General features: G+C 41.1%; 1 protein-coding gene across 1 annotated transcript in view; it reads left to right on the top strand.

Moving 5' to 3' along the window:
• Positions 1-6,358: 6,358 nt before the first annotated feature.
• The window catches only part of cdh24b (cadherin 24, type 2b), a 192,011-nt gene continuing 174,818 nt past the window's right edge, over positions 6,359-23,551 (top strand). The window contains exon 1 of the mRNA XM_088015057.1: positions 6,359-6,654. The gene's annotated coding sequence lies outside the window, so the exon portion shown is untranslated. The remainder of the gene's footprint in view (positions 6,655-23,551) is intronic.

Here is a 23,551-nt window from a genome sequence, read left to right on the forward strand (position 1 = left end):
TAAACTTTGACTTAATCGGGTTCTTCAACAAGACAGTGATTCCCGAACACTTTGTACTGCGAACATTAAACTTCTGGAAAGACCCTGACCTCGACTCCATTGAAAATCCCAAAATCTACCTAAGAATCATGTCTGAGCCAGTAAACCAGTCAATTTAATTCAGCACTATTGTCCGTTCATTCTGGGTAAATAATAAGGATTTAAGAGCATATGCAAGGCTCCCAGATTAATATGAGACTCATGCACATCAGTGGATGCTTCTGACTATCTCTGCATGCATACGTGTGTGTCTCTACAGGCATCGGGTCAAAAGTGCAGTCTGCAGTGCAGAGTGTACTCTGAAATGTGCATGTGTGACATGATTTGTGGGTCCGGCGGAAGATGGAGGGTGTGAGATTAAAAGGACGCAACACAAGGACGTGAGAAAAGACCTGCCTGACGCCTTTGCATGCAAAATGGCCAAAAAGCCCCTCAGTTGATGAATGAAAGCGTCAGTGGCAAAAATGCGGTATGACCATGAAGTTGACAGTAAGAGCGACATTGAACCCAAACAATTTCCATTTTCTGTTGAATTTCATTTCTCTGTTTCCTTAGCCAACGCGCGTCTCAAGGTTAGCTGCTAGGTTGTGCTGCTGGTGTGTGTAGTGTGCTGAAGTCTGGAGTGTTTTGTGCTTGTGCACAGAAGTGGGTATGTATACACAAGAGTGTGTGTGTGTGTGGGGGTGTGTGTGTGTGTGTGTGTGTGTGTGTGTGTGTGTACGTGAGGTGGGCTCCCAGTGGGAATTGTATTTCGGTTGCTCAAGCCTGACAGATAACAGCCCACCCTGCTCGTCACATCAATTATTGAGGGGACGGGAAATTGATCGGCTCAAACAGTGAATGTTACCCAGCCTGCCTTGCTAGGCTACTCGGGTCCTGTTTTTTTCCCTCATACTCATGCAGTTCCCCCTACTTTATTCATCCTCCATCTATCTCCTCCTACTCTCTTAATCCCTTTTGCCCCTTTCCTCAGTCATCCTGTTGTTGCTTCTCAACCTCTGTGCCTGACCCACTTCCTCAACAACTTTCTCTTCTGTTTGAATTTCCTGTTCTTTGGGACCCCGTTGGCTGGCTTCTCTTGATATTTGTCTGTATCCTAGAGTCATGCTCCAGGATATAGACAACTGCTTCGACTAAGTTTCTCAGTTATCCATGTAATTCGGCTTCTGGTTTTCTGGCAAACTCTGCTCTGTTGTGTGTCAACACACCCGATTCTTATTCCCTTGCAGTCTGTACAAGCCCCCTTTCACCCTGCTTCATCCCTGCATCCTCTCTTTGGCAGCTAAACATCTTTGATCCATCTCCCTTGCAGCTCATTCTCACAGAAACTCAAGTGTTTGGTCTTTGTCGGGTCGACAATGCCCCTCAGAACCACGTGCTGCTAGCCAATGGGGATGTTTGCGTTCCTATAACAGTCGTCACTGGATTGAAAAAAAGGAGGCCTAATTTGAGCTCAGTTCATCATAGCGAGATTGCCCCGCTTTTATTGATAATTGCCTTTTTCCGTTCAAAGGGACGGGCGCTTAAACTGTCAGCCGTGCAAACATGAGCGATGCAGCTGTTGCCGCAATTAGCGTCTCACTTTCCCCTAATGAAAGGATTAATCCGCCAGCAAATCTCTCGGCTTCTTTTCAAATGCCAAGCCCCCCATTCAGCTCGCTGCCAGTGGAAGAAAGGCGGCCCGTGTCGAACAAAATGGGACTATCTATAACCGGAGCCAAAAGTCGCATTCATCGGCTCAGCCTGGTGTCACATCATCTGGGTCCCTTTGCTCGCTGCGGAACAAGAGAGACCCTTAACCAACTGCTGTTTGATGATTTCCTGAGTGCCGCCTTTGCAATCGTCTGTTCTCGCAGCGTGGCTCCTCTGCAGAGTCACCTCCATCACCACACCTTCCCCCTCTTTGCCTCAACCATCTTTTCTCTCCCTCGACCCCCTCCAGCCGCCCCTCCAAATCCATTGAGCGCTCAGATCCATGCGCTCCGGCCCTGAAAACACAACACAGCCTCTTGTCAAAATCCCTCGTAACGGAGGGATTTGCTTTCCGCAGACAGTTGAACGTCACTAAGTGAATAGCTGTCTCCTGCTGGAACAAGATGTGTCTGGCCAGCCTGCGGTGAACGACAGCCAACAGAGAATAGACGAGAGCTTAGGCTACACCTTTGAAGCCATTGATTGGATTTATTGATTGGTTTTCTTTCTCTGCAACATAGAGACAAAGGGAACAGGTGTGGAGTTGCCCCCGCAAGATCAACTCCATTACCAATGCTTGCATCCCAATTCCTCGAGGTCAAGTGTTCATCAGAAAAAGGAACATAATTTATATCCAATTATTTAAAATGTAATTCAGTCCAACTCAGAAGTCAGATTGCCTTGCAGAAGTATTCACAACCCTTGACTTTTTTTTGTTTTCTCACATTAGAAACACTAATTTGAACATATTTTGTAAGAACTTTGTCAGACGAACACAAAGTTGGTCTGTCAGATAAGGACACAGTTTATAAATGTTTTAAAAATAAAAATCTAAACTTTCATTCACCTACACTACAAAAACACTAAATTATTTAGTATTTTTGGTCTAATTTCTTGTGCGAATATCTTAGTACACTCGACATACTAATTTCACTGGTAGATTATTTCACTTCTAACAAGACATTTTCTCACGTCATAAGTGAAATAATCTGTCAGCGGAAATGCCACTTTTTTAATCCAGTTAAAAAAAAAAAAAAAGACATTTAGTAGCTCTAAAAGACTTTAGACTGGGATGGAGATTCACCTTGTAGGTTTAAACCAAATACATAATAAAACTCAAACTTGGCAAATGCTATTAAATTAGTCTAATTGCTACACATTCAGTCGAACTACAGTTATATTTATGTTCCTTGCGCAGTAAATTGTTTTACTATGCATTGTGTGGCACATCCCCGCAATAAGCATACAGACGGGGGTTAAAGTGGCGATAAGAAACCCAGTCTTACTTTAGCAGTCACTTGAGCCCTTAATGTCACATTTAGTGGCAGACGGTAGGTAATTCATCACAGCGACTGTCACATTGGCTCAGGTCTTCCAGCTCAGCCCTTTGATTTTGTGGCAAGAAGAGAGGCCAACACTTGGCAAGCTCACTCAGGTTAGCGTTGGGTATTAATCAGCTGCAGGAGCTCTCTGCTCTCACGATCTTAAAACAGTGGTGATCTAACGAGAGAGTAGACAAAACGCAGAATTAATACAAAACACAATATCCCGGCGTTCATTAAAGATATTAAAGTGGTTTTTACATTTTGGTCAAATCGAAAGAAAAACAGTGTATTTTCACACTTTGGTCTAAAGTTCTAGAATAATTGCAACGATGAGGCATGGGAATAAAATAAGATTTGAGAGCGTTCCCTTTGTAGTGTTATCAGATGACCCTACAAAGTGACAAATTAAATAGGCAGAAAGCAAGTTTTAGAAGGTGAAATCATAAATAATAATATAATGATATAGTTTTTTTTTAATCTAAATGCTAGACATCTAAATCTTTGTGAAGAGCACATTTAGGAAGGAAGCCGTAATGAAGTTTCTAACAACGGTTTAAAATTGAATATTAAAAATAAATCACATCAAGGCTAATGTAAATGCTGCAGTTTAGTTAGATTATTTTCAAGGTTAGATTATTTTTTTCATGAGTTATGAGGATTCATTTACATTCTGCAGCAATAAGCATTCGTATTTTAATTGCAGCTTTTTGTCTCCAACTGTTTCATTGAAAATTATTGAAATCATTTTGCATCTGCTGGATCCTGGATTTAATCAAAACATGTGGGACTCGTAGTTTCACTAACACAAACCTCCATCTTTATGTCAATGAACTCAAGACGTCCAGCTACAGTCTTGTTTTGTGTTGCTCCTTCTCCTTCTGCCGGCTCTTTTTGAGCTCTTTATCGGATCAGATAAACACATCATGTGTTAAGTGAACTCGACCCGCTGTGAGTCCACACAGTTTCACTTTTACCTCACGGTTGGGCTAATGGCGCCGATGACACGAGCGCGCCTAGGAAGTCTGATAAAACACTGACGTGTCAGTCATTTCACGAGGCTTTTATTGGATCTGTGTTTGTCTTTGCTCGGTTTTCAAGACCGCTTCAGGGCTAACAGATGGTGACGTTTCACCATGCGGCTCCGTCACAGCAGAAAGGAAATAAACATGGTTGTTTTTGGTTGGTTCTCAGAAACAAAACAAAAAAAAGATTTCTTGGAAACGTGTAGTGGAATTATCTTAAGTTATTTCATGATTATTTAATCTACATAAATCATGCATTAAGCATCATAAAGTGATTCGTGCTTGAGAACAAAATGGAGATGTTTTAAATAACAGTGGATTTTCTAGGTAGGTTCTGTTTTGATGAGGAGTCCCAATCAACAGACATTTTTTTTAAAGACCATTATTACAGTCTCTGCTGATACCTACTGTTGGTCTACTGTCTGCCATTTTATCCCAGACTCACTTGCACAAGGAGTCACAATGTTTGAAATGGGCTCTATGGGCAGTTGCCCAGGGCGGCAGTAGAAAGGTTGTGCACCAGAAAGTGAAACTTGGTGTTCTTCATATGTTTTCTGTTGGTTTTAAGTATGTGTAGATGAGAATAGGGAAACTATATTATGTTGTTTCAGTGAGATGGCACTTAATTTAGTCCCAAACTAGAATATCTGATCATTTCTTCCATTGTAACTGGTTTGGGGTTTAGTTTGGGAGTCGGTTTTCAAAAGATTATTTCATGTTTTCAAGCTTACCGCTTGCAACTCATGCTATAGGCTGAGAATATAATTTTGTTGATCTACCAAGTTTTATTTTTCATTTAGATTTGAAGTGTTTTTTTTTTTTGTTTGTTTTCTTTATTTGCTCTGGGACCTGTTGTTGAGGAACAGATACAGTAAAAGCATCAGGGCTATTTTTAATTGTATCATAAAGATTAGCTGATAGAGAAAAACACATTTAGCACTTTAAAATCAGTCTGTTGTGAAAGATGGCCCTCCTGGCTCACACTACCAAGTGCACTAGCACGCAGCTACAACTGACTCTGTTTTGAACTGTACTTTGTTTATTAGTATATTGATTGATTTTAAGAGCCCTGGATAAAGCAGCCATTATTGGTCAGAGTATAAAGTCTAGTTAAGTGTCTGCTCTCTGTCTATTTTTAATTTGTTCGCTCTGAGCTGTAGGGGTTTGCAGAATGCTGGTTAATTATATTATTTGAGTTCTGAGAACTGTGTTTGTAATTACAGCCAAACACATCTTGTGTTTGTAATTACAGCCAAACACTTCCAATTGAATTTTTATGATGTATTTATTGGGATATATAAGTTAAAACCCAACTGCCCTTAAATCAGATATTCAACTTAAGGATCGATCAGAAACAGCGACTAAAAAATAAAATTACTGAGAACCTTGTAGCACCTGGCTTCCAGCTGTGTCATTGGCTCACCGGACCAAGCATAAACAGTGGAGAAATCGTTACAAATATGTATGCAAACAGTATTTGTACTGATTTTTCAAATGCGTATCATCTGGGAAGTGAGCCATGAAAGGATAGTTTTCAGACTTAGTCGACAGTTAAGTTCTCTCAGCATGTAGGAGCTCTGAAAGCAGGAGAAATGAATTCACAAGCAAGAAGAAGCCAAAGCACACCAGCCGTATCTTCTGTTTACCTGTGATTTAATATTAATAGATCATTGATCCAATAAAATGGAACCCGCAACAGCCTGAAGTTTGATACACACATGAAATAAAATTACATTGCCTGTTATGTTCCCATCAACAAAAGCAATCAGTAAGGAGTCAGGTAAATACAAATTGCATTTTAAAAGAGCATCACAGATATTTTCCATTTGCACCAAAAGTCAAAACGAAGTTATCTAAAGGTTTTCCTGCGTTTTATAGGAACATCAAGATGACTGTACTTTTATTATTTCGGTAAGAAAGACCACAATGACAGAACATGTTATCATCCATATTGGTAAAAATAAATGCTAGTGTTGTCAATCATGCTTGTGTATATGCTGCTCAGTATGCTAATGGCGGAGAAACAACTTACAGATGCAGGAAAACTGTTGATCCGCCGCCGTCATCAGTGGCTACGCTAACTAGCCTGAGCATTTATGACAGACGCCGTTTTGGGGAACTACGTGTAGCACAGCAGAGCGAAAGGAGGACGGAGTTAGATGAGAATGCATGAGGGTGATTGGCAGCACTAAGCTCCTCCTCCTGGCTCTGATTGGTTGTTTCTGACCAAGTGGTGTATTTCTGCATATGGCAGTAGGACTGCAGGGAGCTGGTTTTTCTCACAGATTACCTGCCTCATTTTATACTGTCATGACAGTGACGGTTCTAACAAATGTCTAAAAAAAAAACATATTTTTTAATAAAAGTTAAATTTTTCCACAACTGCATCAAATAATCATAATACACTTGCTTGCATCACAAGTTTAGTATTTCTTCACTTGTTGGCAGTCTTTACACTGGATTCAAGGGTTTTATCTAACCAACTCTCCTTATCTTCTGTTTTCATAGCTTGTGCCAGACTGAACAGAAAAATAGGATGACGCAAAGCCACCTGGGAAAAATCTATGGACTATGAGGTAAGAATATGTAAGATTACTTGGTAGCCACCAGCTAATCAATTAAGACCCTGTCTCGAGGTTTATCCTTCTGTCTGAGGTCCGAATGTCCCTCCACAAACCTGACCATTCAGGTATTGTTGGTGTTTTATAAATTCCTTTTCTTTCTACCTGAACACAGATCATTAATGATGTTTCATCTGCGTCGCTGAAACTTATTTTTAGATTCAGAGCCGAGACCGATTATCTGCTCGTTTTTAATCAGTTTTTTTTAATTTCATGTCTCCTGATGCGTCTCCCTTGTTGTTTTCTCTGCTTGACCTAATCCAAGGTCTATTTGAGTGAGGGATTAGATCTGAGCCACCATACAGATACATAAACAGTAATTGTCTTAATCCCTTGTTCGCACACATCTTTATCTCTGTCATCGTTAGCCTCGTCGTAAGGCTACCTACTTCTCCACAATCCCCCCCACATCTATTCATCCGCTGTAATTTAGAGCTCCTCCACTGACCTCAGCGGTAGCCGGCTCATCTTAAAGCCCAAGATTACACAACTGCCCTTCTCCGTATCTCCACCACTTCATCTCGGACTCTTCGGCTCTCTCTTTGCTAATCCAAGCGTATTATCTCTCAGCTTTGACTGTCTCCCAACTGTCTAATTCGTTCCCCCACTCACCCACCCACCCCATCGTCTGTCCCTCCCACCCACCACAGGACGTCCCCACCATAAATGCCCCATCCTCCCCCTCTCCTCGTTTTTTGCGTTCAGCGTTTCAGACGGAGTTTATTGCTATGACAGGCGATCATCAGTAGAAGCTGCAGCGTTTAATGGCTGTAAGCACGCACCGCCGACGCGCACGCCGGTCTGTGTGTTTGAGCGCGAAGCGGCACAAGCAGCAGGGTCAGCACACACAAACACACACACACACACACACACACACACACACACACACAGTCTCTTTCACAGCTGAGTGAGCATCCTGCTCCCTACGTGCTCCCCTTCTCTCTGGCTGTGAAGGAGCAAAGGAAGGAGAAGGGAAAAAAAAATGTCTGGCCTGGACTTCAGCTGATAGTAACTAATGACTGTCTGATTAGTTCATTAGTCTGGCACTCCATTGCCTGCCTGCTGAAGTCATAGGAGTTTACTTTTTAATTTTTTTTTTTTTTTGCTGTAGATCAACTTCATGCACAAAAGCCACCCACGGTCTTCCAGCTCTATCTCCCCCAGCTTTGTTATGCTGCTTCGCATGACGCTTTGAGCAAGGCGAAAGGATTTCGCCTTGGAGAAGTTCCCGGACTGATTGTTGAATTTTCTCCTTTTGTCTTCGCTCGCATCGTCGGTCTCAGCTGGCCAAGCTGCTGCGAACAGCTGAGCCTCGATTTCATTGCTCGACATCGAGGCCCAGCAAGAATCAGATACGGCTAGATTCCCCCGTTTTAGTTTTAGCAAGTGGAGTGAACGGGATTATCTGCCACACAGCTGGATAAATGTTCAGATTTGCAACGCAAAGAAAATAGGATGCTGCACGTTGTGGCGTCGTCTACCAGTGAGGATTCCCAGCATCTTTTTTTTTTATTTTTTATGGGAGTTTGACAGAAAAACTCACCTTTATCTCAGCCTCCCCCAGTTCTGTCTCTGATAACCATGACTGTTTTCTATCAACTCCTGACAACATACCCATAAAGTGAACCAAACAATCTGTCAAGAACCAAGTTAGAGGCAGAGCGAGTGGGATTTTGCAAGAAAACTGTGATATCGCGAATGAATGAGATGCCTGAAGTCTGATATTTGATTTACCTCCGTCAGTGATTCATTCCCTAAAAATCTTTTTTTTTCCTTTCTGAAAACTGTTTATCTGTCTCACAACATGCACTTGTAGCCTCTGAAATTATTTTGAGATTACATTTTTCTCAATCAGTAAATGGCAGTGCTGCACAATAAATGGAATTACAGCAAAACGCTGCACTATCAGTGTATGCAAATCTGTAATCGCAAATATAGCTGCTTGGATTGAATATTTGCTGGATCGTAACAATTCTAGTTCTGTCCAATAAAACTTGTCAATCATATTCGGCCTGTTGGCCAAGACCATAATGTTCTGTGAAAGAAGTGGGGGTATCGTGCAACATGTCAGACATGAAATGGTGAGGGGAGCAAAAGGTCATGACCTTCCCTGCAAGACATAGACTAGCATGTTTCGTCTAACCTTACGTAAAAACTATATGGCTTTACGGTATCAGAATTTTCCAAAAGAAAAAGTTTGAATAAGAATAATTTACATGATGTCTTTTATCCAAAAGAACAACACCAACATAAAAAGATGTATTATTCTGATAATCTTTTATTTATGTATAAACTTCAACTGTGTGGAATACATTTTCTATGAATTTTAAGTTCTGAATTTGTTATAACTTTTGCTGTTTTGCTCTGTAGAGAACAATATTAGCTTATAAAGGTAACTAGTAGGCTAGCTCCCTAAGTAGGCTAGCTACCTTATAAAAGCTAGCTACCTTTGTAAGTAGGCTAGCTACCTTATAAAAGCTAGCTACTCTCTGTAAGTAGGCTAGCTACTTTACAAAGACTAGCTAATTTAAGTAGGCTGCCTTTGTAGCTAGCTTACTTACCAGCCACAGTCATGCTACTTTTTGTTGGATAACTGTGGTTTTTGAAGTAATGGCATCCTAATATGCATGACAGGTGGCTCTCCTTCAGTTTATGCTTCCTCACATTATTGTCTGTGCTTTTGTAAATATTTTATATTGGGTATTTCCAGCAACAGTTGAATTTGTCTTTATTGCTCGAAAGTGCAGCAGCCTTCTTTCAGGCAACTGACCATCAGTGCACATCAGCAGTGTTAAATCATGACCACGCTGACACTTTATGTGGCTTCAGAGAGAGAAGCCATATAAAGTGTTTTTAAATTGCTGCGATGGTGTGATAAAGCTTTTTAAAACCTTAATATATCATGTCTTCACCCCTTTTCTTGAACCTTTTAAACTCCTGCAATCATGGATCAATATCAAGACTTAAAAAAATAAAATCTATTTTATAAAATGTCTATTTTATAAGATATTTTATAATTTAAATGAAATCTGTTGATGATTCAACTGCTTCCTATCTCCAGTAGTCATTAAGTGAAACGTTATTAGGGCTTCTCCTTATTCTTTAAAGACTTAGCAATCATTACTGTAGCTCCCTTATTGTTTTACCATGTTGTTGACTTGAAACAGGAAACATTTAGTCTGATTTGATGTGAGCAAAACTGTTTCTGAGTCTCTTCCATTGAAGGCACTTATTAATTAAAGGGAATCAGATTGTTTTGCGGGTTTGCCGGTGTTCACCGTCACCTTCACGGTTCCATTTGTAGTCAAACGTGGAAAACAAAGTGACGTTCGGAGTCTTCCACTCGGCTGAGGTGTTGGAAGAGCGAGATGAAACAGAGAGGGGCTGTCGAGCTTCGAGGTTGGCTTGCTTTGTGCAGGAAAGCGAGCCGGCTAAATGGATGTGAAGAGTCAAACATGATTGAGAAGAGCGGTGGGAGATGGAGTGGAAGGCTTGATAAAAGACAGTGGAAAAGCAGTGGGGTTGGGGGAGAGGAGGCTGTCCTAAATGAGAACAGTAACCTGTGGAGGGTGATAAGAGCTGGCAGATGGGTACGGCGATAAATAGGCAGATGGGTGGTTAGATAGATGAAGAGGGCTGATTTGCCGAGATGGAGAGGTTGGGAGAGAAGATGGGCAGATGGGGTACAGAGATACAGCAGAAGTCAAGCCAAACTTTCTTCCTGCACAATCACTTCAGGGCTAACTGTTTTTTTTTTGTTTGTTTCTTTTCCTTGTTAGCTGCTCTTTCCCTTCTCCCACTTACATTCGGCCTCCGTTTCCTGCCCTTCCTCCCGTGCGCTCCCTCCGCCGTCCTCTCCCCTCGCCGTTTCCTCCTCAGCCACCGCCGCTGCACTCATGGGATATTTTTAATAGAATTAGGCCGCTCTTGTTATCGGCGGAGCGGGTAGCCGCGGAGTGAGGCGAGATTGAAACAGCGATTTCCAATTTGAGATTGTGTCACACACATCCACCCGTGCGCAGATAGCATCGACGAATCACCAGCCACCATCCCGCTCTCCCTCTCCCAGGCTCTCACCCGGATATTTCGGCCGCGCTCGGTCCCCCCCCCAGCCACCCAACACCTCCTCTCCTCCTTCCTCGCATGCAGGGCTACATCTAAATGCATCCGTGCTTGCTCTCTGTCGCACCGGATTCCCCGGCTCCTTTTGACAGTTTATCTCCCTGTCTCCCTCGCTCTCATCTGGGCCGCATGCAGAACACATCCCTCTTTCTTCTCCCGGGCCCTCGCTCACTTTAGAGCCTCGCGATTGCAGCCTCTCCTCTGTTTTTACACTTGGTCTTCATGTCTTTTCCCACTCCTCCCACACTTGCTTCCACCTCTCCGTTCGCTTTTTCTCCTCTCCTGTTATTCCGCCTCTCTCTTCCCACACCACCTCCTCGTCTTCTGCCTCCAATTCCTATTTTATCGCATTCAAAGTTGCCCCTCCCCTCCCCCACTTGAATATTTCCCCCCCCTTCATTCATCCTCTCTTCCCTGCTTCCTCAATTCACTGGAGCTCTCTGGATTGCCTTGTCAGGTCTCCGGGTTGCTGTTGTACCTCTGGAGATGCATAATGTTGCGTGTTCATTGAGTTCAGTCAGAGTGAGTGTGTGCAATGTGGGTGTTTGTCAGGTCATTTACTGTTTTCTATGGCTGGAGGGTCTTTTCTCTTCGCTACAACGCCACAATTCCACCTTTTGATACAACCCGGCTGAATTGCTTCCTAATGTGCTGCCCTTATTATAACTTCCAGCATATCGGCATGGCAACATTAGTCGAAATCTCACCGCGCAGCCTCTCATCACACGATGAGGTCCGATTCATTATTCACATCGGGATGAAGTTTATGACACAATCGCTCTAAAACTTAGAAAATACCAAATTTACTGACTCACTCCTATTCAGATTTGGTTTAACCAAGATCTAAAGACAAAGTTTCGGTAACACTTTATTTGAAGGGGGGTGAAGAAGACTGTCATGACACCGTCATAAACATGACATAACACATGTCATGAACATCAATAAGTCTTCATGAATATTTGACTTTTGTCACAAAGTGTCATTCGGTAAATCATGACACTTTCAATACAAAGTTGACATTATTGAAAATGTCTTTGTTATGACAACTTGTCATTAACCAAGAAATCATGATCTGACATAAATTTGTTATAAAAGTATTAAAGTATTACTTTAAAAGTATTTTAAAGTAATACTTTAAAAATTTGCTTTATGTAGTAATATTATAAAGCTCTGCCATGTTGTTTAGTCTTAATTTTCTTAATTTAATTGATCTTAAATTTTTACAGCGAGATGTCTACAAAGCACTTATGAACTTAGCATTTGAAACATTATTTAAGGCTGTTTTAACCCTTGTGCGTGCGATGACTGAGGCAAATGTAGAGAACTCTGGCAAATGATACAATTTACGTGTGTGGGGTCGGTTGGTATGGACCCCATTTCTAAACACAAGGGCTAAGTAGTGCAATACACCATCTCCACCAGTGAGAGGCAGCAGTGCACGAACAGGCGTGCAGTGTGTTGGTGAAGAAGAAATCTTCCATATTGTGGAACACAAGTTATAACGGCCAGACCTGCTGTTTAAAAAGAAGCTGAAGTTTGATACCTAATACATATGAGGTATGCGTCTTATTAACTTTACATTTTCTTTGAGAAAATAACATTGACTATGTTCTCTTTCTCTGTAATGTTAGCTATGAGTAATTCAAGGCAATCCTATCTTGCTTTAAGTTAATGTTAGCTAAAGTTATTAAACACAATTACTGTAACGTTAGCCCTTAATATTAAATATATTTTAAAGACAGGCAAATTAGTTTTTTCCCTCCAATTTTAATTAACAAATTAAAAGCTAATATGTTAGTCAAAGTTATCCTTTATGCGCATTATTTAGCAACTTGGCTGATGTGACACAGTGCTTGTGGTCTTTGCTTTGGAAACTTTAGCCACATAAAGACCCTTGTTAGCCTAAGGACACATGGTGGGGGGGACAAAGTTGGCTAATGAAGACATGCTACTAGTGTGGAGGATGAAAATAAGGACCATACGGTCGCTCATACGGATAGAGCGACCATATGTTTTCTACGCTCCTTCACCCTTACGTACCTTCCTTTGGGGGGAGGGGATTTATGTTTTCGCATCCAACTGAATAATATGTAGTTGTGCCCCTGATAACGACCAGCCACCAGAGAAAGAAGTTCCTGTTTGACCAAAGAGAAAGAAGCAGATGAAATATTCCCCAAGAAAATGAGGTAAGTAGTTTTTGTGTTAATATTTTCACCTTGTGAATATTCACACCCTGTGTGGGTGGGAAGGGCCAGGTAAGTGCGGAAGGGGGAGCAGGAATCAACATTCACCAGTTGGGTTAAAAAGTTACGTTTTAGACAACTAAAAACTGGTGTTAAATCAATTTATTTATTAATAAGCTTCTTGCAAACAACCATAAGTCAGAGTATCTGACTTATGGTCAGATACTCATTAGAATGCTCATTAAGTAAAAAGATACACTCATGTGCCTAAAACTACACATTAATTTATGCTTTCTGAATAACAGTGGCAGTCTACCTGAACTCCTGCCAGACAAATATTTGATCAGAATAATTTTGTTCAGCTCCATTTATTATGCTACTTGTATTAAGAAATAATTGTATTGTACTTTATGACAACCAGTCATGTTAACTGGACATTTGTCTGCCAGTCTACCATTCTGACAGTGTGCAACAAGGGACATTTTTGGAATGGTATTTAAATAAATGGTATTTAAATAAATGACATTGTTTTTTGTTTTTGTTCTTTTTTTAAGTGACCACAATGAATTGAGTCATCACCGACTATGAGAATCTCCAGAAGAGATTCACCAAGTTTGAATTCATGAAAAGGCTTTCGCCATGATCAACTATTGCAAGAACACCTGCAATTTCTGAGCATTTCTGGACACCTTCAAAGAGCTGCTTCCAGGAAATGAAGACAAGAAGAAGATCTCCTGTTTTCAGAGCATTACAGGAAGACTATCACGAAGGAGATGGCTGACATAATCAAAGCAAAAAATTTTAATGTTGAAAGAACCTGTTTTCTTAAGTTAAAGAATAAGTAATTCTGTTTTAGTTTTTCAATCAGTATTTCAGAGTAACAATAACACTTGAGGTAAGACTTAATATCAATGACTCTGTTAGCATAGCATTTGACACTGTAATAACACTAAATTACATCTTTAATTGTTGCTTCTAGTTTCACTTTACTTGAGGTAAGAGTTAATATTAATGACACTTAATGACATCTTCATAACTGGTGCTATTTGTTCCACTTTAGTTGATGTAAAAAAAATTGTTAATGAGTCTGTTCTTAAATCATTTGACAGTGTAATAAAGCCTAATGAAATCTATTGCTTGAACTACTTGTTTTGCTTTATTTCAGGGAGTGGAAATATTAATTAGTTTTGTTAAATCTTTTGCTAGTGTAATAATTAAATCATTATGACTAGTATTATGACAAATTTGTCAGATCATGATTTCTTGGTTAATGTCAAGTTGTCATAACAAAGACATTTTCAATAATGTCAACTTTGTATGAAAAGTGTCATGATTTACCGAATGACGCTTTATGACAACAGTCATAAATATTCATGAAGACTTATTGATGTTCATGTTATGTCATGTTTATGACAGTGCCATGACAGTCTTATTCACCCCCCTTCAAATAAAGTGTTACCAGAGTTTCTCTTCTCCTTTGAAATACAAATTAAGCTTTGTTTCATAAATGAAAGCTGTATAAAGTGCAGCGTTAAAGTGAACAAAAACTTGGCTTCATAAAAGTAGAAATTATTGAATTATTCAGTTTTTTTTAACGTTGACGTCAAATGTCGGAGGATTAGAGCTACAAACTAACTTTCGCAGCTGTACATGTGCCTCACAAAGTGTAAGTCTGTTTTTTTTTCTTTTTTTTAATATGTAAGAGCTTTATGTACATTTTCCTCGGCAAATGTACAGTCAAAACATCAAAAACACAGCTGGATAAAGAAGTTTGGATTTTCACTGGAGCTGAAATGATTCCTTTAATGACTCAAATGATGGTGTTTTCCCTGCCAGTATATTAGTGGAAACTGCTTCCCCAGAGCCCCCCTAGAAGGTCGAGTTCATTTTATTTTTCATATTTCCCCAAATTGAAAGAGGATTTTTCAAGACGGGCTCGTTAGTAGAATAGCTTGTCCTTTTATTTATTTCATTTTTTAAACTGAGTCTTATGCTACGTCATATATTTACACGACAGCTCTGTCTCTTCATGGTCGTGGCCCCAGTCTGATGGTTTGGCACGATTTTGAAACCACTTCCTTTTTTCTGTCACATCATTTCCAAAGTTCAAAGTAAACGTGTGAATAAGATGGCAGAGGAAGTTTGGAGTAGAGTTTTCTTTTTAGTGGCATAGTGTGCCCTGTGTTTTGATTTTTGTCTGTTTAGGCATAATCATCCCCAGACAATTCACCTTATTTAAGAAAGATAACCTGATGGAAAAGTCATATCTTGGAAACTAAAGGAGCTCCTTTGTTACTATTGCTAAGGTAGTGCTTTAATAAAACCGCATTAAAGATAATTAGAAGAAGCTAACCCACCTTTGCTAAGCTGTAGAGTGCTAGCTAGCCAACTAAGCTAATAATCTGGCTAGCTAACCAACCATAGCAACTCCTGTTAGACTCTTGACTCTTTGAGGAAACAATATTCCGTGTTGAAAGTTAATTTAATTAGAAACTAACTTAAACTTAAGTTCAGCCGATGTTTATTCCATATTTTGCTTCAATCTTTTAGAAATCTTTTAAAACAACCTACAGATTTGGCTCACATCGACTTTAAATTGAAATTAGTACTTATGACAGAAGTGAAATTTAATTTGTCTCTTCTAAATATCCGTAGCGCAACCGACCTTATTGTTAATCACTGTCACAGACTAAATTTTAACGGTTGACTGTCAACATTTGCTTGTGTTGTCAGTACAATAACTAAATGTTGTTGACAGCATTGTTATGACTGCACTAATGATATCACTATAGATGCAGCAATTGCTGCTTTTCTGTTTTAAATTAACGCAGTTTTATTATCGTTTACATGTTTTATTTCTACAGTTTTAACACGATGTGGTGGTTCAGGTTTCCTTTTGGTTGTTGGAACATTTAGATCTCAAATATGTAGACGGGAGGAAAAAAGAGGGCTGTGTGATTCCCTGAAGTTTGTCTCAGTAATCCACTCCACCCATCCCTCCTGGAGGAAACGTTCAATATCATTTTGAAGAAGTCCTCAGCACAAAACGTCTGGCTTGATGCTTTTTTTGTTGCTCAGAACGGCATACCGATTATTATGACTATCCTATTTTCTGCTGGGTCAAGTGTATCGCATGGGGAGGGTAGCACAACATGGTTTTATTTGCGACGGAGGAAGATGGGCGATGAAGACAGAGAAATTAGAGGACAAAGACCCTGAACATCTCAGGTTTGATCCTTCGTCAAACAACACAGAAGCAAAAACCCCACAGATTATCTTAGCTCGGTGGCGTAATGTCGGCAGCAACCTTGCAGATGGATGCGTTTCTGGTTCTTGAAAATGGCACCACCCACGGGGACAATAAATTTTAACCATTAAAGCACGAAGCAGATGTGATGTCCTGAGTCCTGTAGCAGAAACCGTAGGAACAGCTGTGAATCGTTCAGACTTCCAAGTAAGATCTGCAATAATCCACACCGAAGAAAGAACAACAACAGATCGGAGCGTCTTTGTCCGCAGATGGCACATATTTCCTTTAAAAAAAGAAAAAAGGAATCATCTGTTTGTTGACTTCAGTGTTTCCAGCTCACAAAATCTATGAGGGGCTCGTATGCCTTCAATTTGACTTGGTGTCCGATAAACGTTTTCAGAAGAACACAGACAAAACACTCTGGATTATCGATGAGCGTGCCGGACAAACGCAGAGCTTTAGCTTATTCTACTGGAGACTCTCGCAACTTAAAGATTTATAACAGCAGTATGCGAGCGACATACTGATGACTTATTTTTAGGAGGAAAGCTAAAAATGAGGAGAATTTTTATACAAGGACAATTTCCTGCAATGATTGGTTATAGGATATGAGTGTGCACATGAGCATGATTGTTGGCATTGGGCATCAGAGAAATTGGATTTTTCCGTACCACTCGACTACTAGAGTATTCATTTTGGAAGAATATTCATCTGTTTTATCGAAGGACTTTGATTAAAAACATGCAAACCACATGTTTTCTAAATGAAAACTCTCAAAATAACCCATCGGTTTACCTCATGCCCTCTGCGAAGTTACCAAATGTGGAAGCTCGTTTTTGAGGAGGGCAAATTTTTATTTAAGCTTCACGAAGTTTCACAACAAAACAGCAAAACAAGTATAAAAGCTGACCACAACACGTTGTTCTGTAGATTACATGCTACATCCAAAGTCAGCTTGTATAATTTATTCTGAAAGGTCTGGCTTGCAGCTCTAAAAGCACCTAGGTGTCAGTACATGCTCTCTAAAGCTTGTCAGGGGATAAAAAGAAGTGGAAAGGGGTTTTTAACATTTGCTGTCAAGCGCCCACATGCACCTGGAAGGAGCTGAAGAGACTCCAAAGACTTCTAATCTTCCACTTTGCACTTTCTAGGTTCAGATTTTTACCGCTGAATTGCTTTATATGTGAACGGGAGAACAAGATGGTGAAGAAAAATCCATTCTTTGCTTAATTGCGTTTGGGTATCTGCTCGCTAAAGTAACTTTTTACCCCTAGGATTGCTGCAGGCTTTTTTTCTCAAAGAAGTGGAGGAAGAAGGAGACGCAGCGGGGGATGAAACAACAGACTGTGCTTCTTTTAAAGCTGCTCTTGTATTCCTGACCATGTGTATATAAAACAAGCCCTCTTTTTAGACTGAGTTATGCTGAAAATGCCAATCCTCCCCCATTATTTATTTATTTATTTTGCATATTCAAAAATTCGGGGGGTTTTTTTTATATGATGTTAAAAGCCTCGAAAGAAGCCGGTAAGTGGAAGTCATGTTTGAAGTAGAGCATCTTTAGGAATCCCACTATCAAGGCCAGCTGAATATATTTACTTAGTCAAGTCACCATGAAAATGAAACGGAAATACATTTTGTTTTTGCATAAATAAGTCTAATTTTAGCCAGGGTTTGATGGAACAAACTCTTGTTTCCTGTTGTGCAGGAAACAATAAGTGGGCGTGAGTCGGTATGAGATGACATCACAATATTATCACAAACATTTAAGACAAATTGTGCAGCAGAATCGAAATAGTTGTTTTAAAAAGCTGCAGCCATTTCTAATGATGCTTAAATATAATATATCGATATGAAATAGATATAGTAAATTACATTGTTGTGCATTTACAAACATTACAGTTGTTGTTTATAACATTTAATTTTTTTGTTTTGATCAAATATACAGATTAAACACTTGTTAAAGTTAGTTGTTTGAAAGTTTTCACTGTGTCAGATATTATCCCGTTTCAATATTTCCAGTGCAGTGATCTGCTTTTAGCCAGCTGACGGACAGCATGTAGTAACAGGTGGGGGAAGGGAATTATCCAATTCTCTACACATTCTGTGTATGCAATCCAAAAAACAAAACAATTCTGTAAAATTTATGCCGATCATAAGATTTCTTTCTCAGTGCTAATTTGCCAGAAGTTGTAAAGAGACTCCAGGCCACCAGGGGGCGCACAAGAGCTTTTAAATTCCCTTACAGACTATAGATCCAGCAAACAACAAAATAATAATAAATAATAATGTTCTCAAACAGCTTGTGTAAGTGAACCTAGCAGGAAATACATTTCTTTAAAATATAAACTTTTAATAAAAGATAAATGACAGACGTTAAGGATCAGCTATTTAGAAGTCGATACAATTTTCAGGCAGCAACCAGACCTGACAGTATTAATCAAGCTCGGCTCTCTGGGAAACCAACTCTCTGTCTTTTTCCTGAACTCTTCCACTTAGCTGGCCAAAATTAAAACACGCTGCTCCGAACAGGACAGGTTTGCTAATGCGATCAAATGCACACGCCCACCCACGCACACACACACACACACACACACACACACACACACACACAACCGCACTAATAACCCACAGAGTGAGCTGCTAAGCAATGACTGATGAGCTTCCGATGAGGGTGATTTGATTACGTCGGCCGTTTGTCCACAGATATTTTACCCCCTACCACTCTCTTCTGTCTCTCTCATCTTTCACCTCCCACCGTGGCAATCCATTTCCCTCTGAAAGTGACACTGTAAGCGGCTGATAGCTCTTTGGCTGAGGTTCAGGGCCTCGGATCGATGACTGGCGGACACGGGGCGTCAAGGTTCACCAAGGGACATGGAAGTTGAGGTGAACAGAGCGGGCAAAGGCTCTTTAAAAACAAATGTCACCTCATAATACTAATATATCCACAGAAAAACTGAAGGCGACCTTTATCTGGTGTTTTAAAAATGACCGTGGTTTGTCCTTCCATTGGCGGAGAAGACATTTGGAGCTCTGGTTGGGTGACAGGCACTGATGATCTAGTTTGTCTGTGCGAAGATCAAAGTGTTAGCATATCATCCCCATTTACTAAATTATTCCCAGCCTTTACGTCCCACATCCCTCCAGTTTTGATGCACAGGAATTGAGTCTGTTTGTTCACTTAGCCTGGTTTTGTTAACTGTGCCAGGGGCTCGTACTGCGCTCGCGGGGAAAAGCATTAAAGTATTCTGTCTTGGGAATAAGCTCCAAAAATCACCTGAATTTGAAGGAGCTTGTTTAAATGAGTGAGTTTGAACAACTTTTAGATGTTGTCAACACTCAACCATCTGGCTGTAAATGTTTTTCACTGATGAATTTGCTTGTGATTTGGCTAAACACACCTTTTTGTTTCTTTTTTAAATTGAGTAATTTTCATGGTTGTGTTGTGTTTTTGTGCTGCTTTTAGCCGCCGTCATCTTAAGAGATGCTAAAAATTGCTGTCAAAGGACTCATGTGCATGCAGGAGGCAGGCAGGATCCCATTAAAAGTGATTTATTGCATAGCAAACTTGCAAAAAAAAAAAAAAACCCCATTGCCTAAACCAGCTTGAATACTGTCGGGATGTATATTGGAGTAGAAACAGGTGAGACTGAGCTAAACATGAGCAGCTGTGTGTTAGGATGAACTGAAGGAGCTGGGTGAAGAAATGGCAAAACAAAAGAAGAAAGAGAGGAAAGTTGAAAATATTCGGATTAAATTTGGAGCCGCGGAAAAGTAAAATCGCGTTAACTCGTGCAGAGAAGCGATTGTGGTTAAAACGAAAACAAAATCCCCAAAGTAACTTATTATCGGTGAAGAAGCTCCCCTTTTCATCCTGCAGGCGTTATTTCTTCTTGCTACAAGCATTTTCCCCGCTAAAACATTTGTTTGCATTCATGTGCACATCCCAGCTCCTATAATTACTCTACCTCTTCTGATCGCCTCACTGCTCCCAAACAGAGTGGCTGTGAAAATAGAATCCATTTTTATTTTCACAATGGGTGTCGAGGCGTGCAGCTGTTTCCGTCAAGGCAGAGACGCGGGGACAGGCGGGGTGAGCCTGGCTGCGACTCGTCTGTGTCTCTAACCAACCCCGTGGTTACGGGCGATCCATCCGTGCTAACTGGCTCAGTTTTCGGCCCCTGCCGAGCCTCCTGGGGAAGGACCTCAAACCCAGATCGGCTGCCTTCCTCCCCCAAAGCAAACCTTGGCAACGGCCGCCATGTTCAGCCGGTTTGACTTCTGGGGCGCCAGGAGCTGTGGAGTATAGATGGATAATTATTCAGGGGTAAAGCCCACCTTGAGGTGCAATGTGTGAGAGACCATAGGGAGAGAGAGAGAGAGGGGTGGGAAGCACAAGCTCCCGGCTGGGATGGAAAAGGGAGTGGAGCCAAAGCAGTCAGCCAAGCCTGTTTCCACACCATCTTCATGCACCGCAGGGCCTGTCACACAACCAAACCATGGAATCAAGGACAAGAAATGGAGGAACTCCCCCGCCCCTTCCCATCCAACCCATCCCAGCCCGCCCTCCTACACACATGTGTCCCCAAAAGAAACACAATGCCCCAAAGTCTGCAACTTTCTCCTCACATTTTACACGTGAAGCATCTCCAGCAGCACAAGCGGGCAAGCCGAGATCAGGCCACGGTGAAGTGCGAACGGCATGAATATTCATCGGCAAGCGAACAGCAGTGCGGAGGAGAGATCTCAAAGGGATACCGGGATTTTCTTTTTATATACATCCGTGCTGCTGAGAGTCAGACTTATTACTGTGTCAGAACATTTGGTCCTCTGCAGTTGGAAATGTCATCCATGTAACTCGGAGTTGAATCTAAAAGCAAACCATCGCCACAAGGACTCTTTGTCCTGGACTTTCAGAGGCTGGATTAGCGGCTTTGTGAAGCTCCCTTTTTTGTCTCATTCCTCGCAGGCCCAGAGAGATAAAGTGCAGGCTTTTAGTCCGTGTTCACGCAGCCAGATGATGCTTTGCCTCCTGCCGCTGACCCCCCACAGGCACTGGATTGCAACCCAGCGTGCCGGGGGCCTCCGGGCCTCTCCTGTTCTCTTCCAGCTTCCTCCTGGCGCGCTCGTCCCGTATCTCCCCCATCTCCCCGAGTCCTTATCGCGAGACCACAGAGCACCATATTTTAATCATGCCCTCGAATGGAAGACACTTTTCCAATTAACGGCACTGCCGCTGCGACGCACTGTAACTCGGGAGCCGCAATGCGCAATCAGCTCAATAAGCCGCCGACGTTGTTTGATGTATGACTGCCTCATGAGTTTTGAATGGGAACAAGACGGGTTATTTATTTATTTTTTTTTTTTTGTGAACGGAATAATCTGCGCCGAAAGTGAGAGAGCGATGCTCGGCTGAAGCTGCTGATGGGCCGCCAGCGGACGTCTGCGGTCGGGGATATACGAAACTGTAAATGGTTTGAGAAGGAGAAAAAAATAGAAATAGAAGAGAATACACACTTAGCGAAAAGCTGCCGGGGATAAACCATGAAAGGTCAGAAGCTGTGTTGTGATCAGACTGTGCCAAGTAATATCAGAATCTATTGACAGGTCACACTGCAGACAGCCTGCTATTCTTCCTGGCAGGCAGCAGCTCTTCTCGGCTGAAAGAGATTTGAGTTCTTATGTCTAACAACATAAACAACCAAAAAAGAGCTTCGGAAATAAACGGAAGCATCGCAGAGATTCTCTCGCTTCTATACTTGCACTTTATTTCTGGGATGCCGCGTATATGAAATTGTGCATTTGTAACAAGTTTGCTTCAGCTCAGATCGGGAACAATATCTTTTGTCCTTGGCAGAGCGGTGGGAAATTGCAGTGTCTGGCACAGATACTCTGAACTTCCCCACATTTTCATGTTACAACAACAAAGTCCATTGGGCTTTTATGCTACAGACCAACACAAATTAGTGCATAATGTTGAAGTCGATGGCATGTGACGGATGGCTCTCAAATAAAAATAGTACACTTCAGAAAGTTGGGAGTGCATTTCTATTCAGTCTCTCTTTTCTGTTTAACTTAACCTTAAAGTAAAGTTATGTCAAGTTAAAAATAACAGTGCATTACGCTTTGGGGACCAGAATCCGGCAACAGAAAGAGCATTGAAGATATTGCAAACAATAGACGTGGGTGTCCAACTAATGCCTGACTCAGATGGCGAGATTTTAAACTCATCAAAACCTAATGAGGGAAAAAAAACTTTTAACAAGTTTCGTTGTACACTGTGTGGAGGAACACACCGTCCGATCTTATTCACCAACGTTTAAATCTCACGCGGAAAATCTTGCAAAACTTCTTGAGGCCAAATGTGAGTGCAGCGCAGACCAACATGGCGGACTGACAGAATGCATCTGAGCTAGTTTCTGGACTATATTTAACAATTCAAAGGCGTCTCCAACGTCTTTCTGGTCCACCACAGCAGCTGTGTTGTGTTTTGTATTTTGAACTCCCCTCCGTGTTTCCTTCACCTCGCTTTCTGACACATTCAACAGAATGTTGCCATTTGTCCTCAGGAGACACCGTACAAGTTACAAGAACAAGACCCAACATCCTTCCAAGTGGACCAGATCTCTTTAGATTATCTTAAAGATTGTCAAAAGAAGGAAAAAATTGCCATTAAAAACCTTGGCGCTTGAACCAGGCATAACAGGCCAGGTAATGAAGTCACTGTTCAGTGACTGCAAAGATGCCCGTCTCAGGATGGAGAAAAATACAAACCGACACGGCAACCGTCACTAGGGAATCCACAGAACGGGCTTCTGTGAAGAAGTGACAGAGGAGTCAGGTGTTGAAAGTAAGCCTTGAGAAAGCCACGCCCCCACAGTTTGAGAAGCCCTGCTTTAGATCAAAGCATATTTATGTGTTATTATGACCTTGTCAAAGCGAGGAAGTAATCCAATTGAGAGTCTGAGGCAAGACGCTCTCCATCCAATAAAACTGAGCTTGAGCTGTTTTGCAAAAACGAAACGGGGAAAAAAAGGGGAAAAAAAGTCTGTAAATGTGCAAAGCTGATGGAGAGATACTCTGAAAGAATACAAATGAACGCTGCAGTTAAATCTCTGAGAAAATTGCAAAGTGGAAAACATTCCACTTTTTAATTATACACAGATTTCTGTTGATTTATCACATCAAATCTCAATAAGAAACATGAAACTGTGGCTATAAAGCCACAAAAGGTGGAAAAATTCAAGGGATATGAGCGCTTTCTTTTTTTTTTTTTCTTTTTTTTACACTGTAGTTA

This window comes from Poecilia mexicana, unplaced genomic scaffold, assembly GCF_051168715.1.
Source record: "Poecilia mexicana isolate PSO_F unplaced genomic scaffold, ASM5116871v1 scaffold_17, whole genome shotgun sequence".
NCBI lineage: Eukaryota > Metazoa > Chordata > Actinopteri > Cyprinodontiformes > Poeciliidae > Poecilia > Poecilia mexicana.